Genomic DNA, 3,023 nt, shown 5'->3' on the forward strand with positions numbered 1-3,023 from the left:
GGGAGGTTGAGGTGGGAGGATCACTTGAGGCTAAGAGTTTGAGACCAGTCTGGACAACATATTGAGACCCAGTCTCTCTAAAAACTTTTTTAAAGAATCTAGTTTGGGGCGGAGCACGGTGTCTCATGCCTGTAATCTCAGCACTCTGGGAGGCTGAGGTGGACAGATCACTTGAGATCAGGAGTTCAAGACCAGGCTGGCCAACATGGTAGAAACCCCATCTCTACTAAAAATTCAAAAAAAAAAATAGCCAGGCATGATGGTGAGTGCCTATAGTCCCAGGTACTCAGGAGGTTGAGGCACAAAAATGAACTGAATCCAGGAGGCAGAGGTTGCAGTGAGTTGAGATTGCACCACTGCACTCCAGCCTGAGTGACGGAGACTCTGTCTCAAAAACAAAACAAAACAAAAACCTAGCTTGGGAGGTGGGAATAGAAAGACAGAGAAGGGGCCTAGATGCTTGAGGAGGCAGGCTGAGGTTCTGTGACTCTGGCCAGGGAGGTCAAATGGTCTTGAGAACAAGAGGAAGAAATGAGAAGAAATTAGCATCTAAGCCTGAGGCAGGTAGACTTCGGATAAGGGTGAGGGGTGGGTTGGAGGAGCAGCTGGTCAGGAACCCAGGGAGCTCAGAGTCTGGGGTCTTTCAGGGGTTTGTGTTAGACTGGCTCTGAGGTTAATGGGTTGGATTGAGGGGACAGCCAGGCAAGAGCTCTGGTGGAGGAGGGGCTGCTGGGGCCGGGGCAGGGGGAGGGGGGCTGCTGGTAAATTAGAGGCAGGCTGTCCAGGTCACAGAATTATCGTTGTGAAATATTCATGGGCCTTCGGTCCAGATGCTATTTCAGAACAGTGAAAGCAGGAGGAGTGTGTGAGCCTCAGGAAGAAGCCTGAAGCAATGCCACTCTCCAGCAACCCCCACCCCTCCCACCGCCGGCCCAGACAGACCCACGGACGCCCATCACGTGCACACCCGCACTCAAGCACTCACACACTCTCACCAAGCAAAGCCATATAGCATGTGCAAACACACAAACCACCCACAGGTCCCACAAACAGGCAGATGCCCCCCAAATTCTGACATGCACACACACCCACTCAGGACCCAGCACAGAGACCACCTCCAGCGATCTCACAAGCACAGACCCCCAAGCTCTCCAAACAACCCAGATTTACCACCTTGACCCACATACCCTGAAATGGGAGGGACGTTCAAGGCCATCCGGCCCAACCCCCACCAACCGTCTGATGAGGAAACTGAGGCCAAGGAAAGGAAGGGGTTTGTCTGAGATTATTCTATCCCCTGAAAAAAGCAAAATTCATTCACCTCCCACATTCTGTGAGTGTACCCCATTTTGCATTCTTGTCATCTGCCAGACACCCAGTCTAGTTGTAATTAACTCCTCCCTTTCTCTAATTTCCTGTATCTATTCTGTTACCCAGTCCCTCGCCTAGCCCTGGTCTATCTCTTCCTTTCCATTCTCCCCACCACCTCCCCACTCCAGCTACTCATTACCTCATTCCTGGAATATAAAAGAAAGCAGCGATAACCTCCTCGCTGGTTTCCTACATGCAATCTCTCCCTCCCTCGCACCCAGCCATACCATGGTGACCAGATTCATCTGATCAAAATTTGCATATGTTATGATGTCACTCCGGAGCCTATAATGGCTTCCTAATCCTATAGGGTAAAGTAAAACACCTTAGCAGAGCATCAAAGATCCCTCAGAGTCTGGTGCCAAGTGCTTTTCTAGCCTTTTCTCTCATAGTCTCATCCCAAACCTGCACTCCAGCTAGAATGGCATACTGGCCACCAGTTTTCCCATATCTGAAACCAACCAACCAACTTTGAATACCCTCTAAAATTTCTCAGTCTCCCCTGAACTAGGAAACCTCTCCCTCATCCTCAGATCACAGACTCCAGAGCCCATTCCCAAGGCCAACACTGCACCTCTCTGACCATATATGGGGGTTCTTCAAGGCAGCAGATAGAGGCTCAGGCTCCGTCTCCCTCTAAGCAGATGGCCGCCCCCGACTGGCCACCTTGGGAAGCACAGCCCAGGCCTCAGTCCTCCGGAACTGAGAGTGAGCATCTAACCGCCTGGGGAGAGGAATAGAAGGACACCAGATGACTAGGTTTATAAGCCCTTAAGCCTCTAAGGTTCTTACACCCAGAGTAGGGGGAGGGCTCCCAGCCCTGTTTTACTAGCTGAGGGCTCCCAATTTTCCATCCCTAATCCAAGAGGAACTCCTGCTATGAAATACAAAGACGGGAAATTTCCCATTAGACTCTGAGAGGCCAGGAGGCCGGGGATAGTCCAGGTGGCAGGCCCAAGGTCCGGCTGGGGTCAGGTTTCTACATGAATATTAAATGCTTCCAGACGGACCTGTCAAATGTTCTGAAACCTGAGCATCTCCATTCATCTCCGTACATGATGCCCTTCTCCAACCATTGCCCCTGCAGGAGGGCAGGCCTGGGACAGATATCCAGTGGCCTCTAGAGAAACGGTTTGGGGACAGTGGAAGGATGAATGACCTAGTTATTCTCCCACTAGTAAGCTGTGTGACCTTGAGCAAGTTACTTAACCTCTCTGAACATTAAGGGTTTTATTTTTTTATTTTTAAATTTTGTAAGCTGGGGGCAATCGTGCTGGCCTAAATCAATTTGTTGTGGGGAATCAGTACAATAGCCCAAGGAAAGGTGACCTACATGCTTGCTGTTATTATTCTCTTTCCTCAAGCTCTGCTCCCTCTTTCAGCTTTTCTTCCAACCCCAAAGGTGTCTCTGGCTATTGCTTTGAAGGTAGGAGCTTTGGCTGGTTCTGGCCTGCCCTTCAGGCCCAAACTGCCCACCTCAAAATCCTTTGGCCTGGGTAGAAACTTCACATAAGGAGGAGGCAGGGAGATTAGAAACTGGGCAAGGCTGGTGCAGTGAGAGAGGGAGATAGATGGTGAAGCCCTAGAGTGGGGGGCGGGGAAGTGGGCAGTGGAGAAAGGAAGGCTCGGAGAGAGGAGCCAGGCACAGACTC

The sequence above is a fragment of the Callithrix jacchus genome, chromosome 10 (genome assembly GCF_049354715.1).
Source record: "Callithrix jacchus isolate 240 chromosome 10, calJac240_pri, whole genome shotgun sequence".
NCBI lineage: Eukaryota > Metazoa > Chordata > Mammalia > Primates > Cebidae > Callithrix > Callithrix jacchus.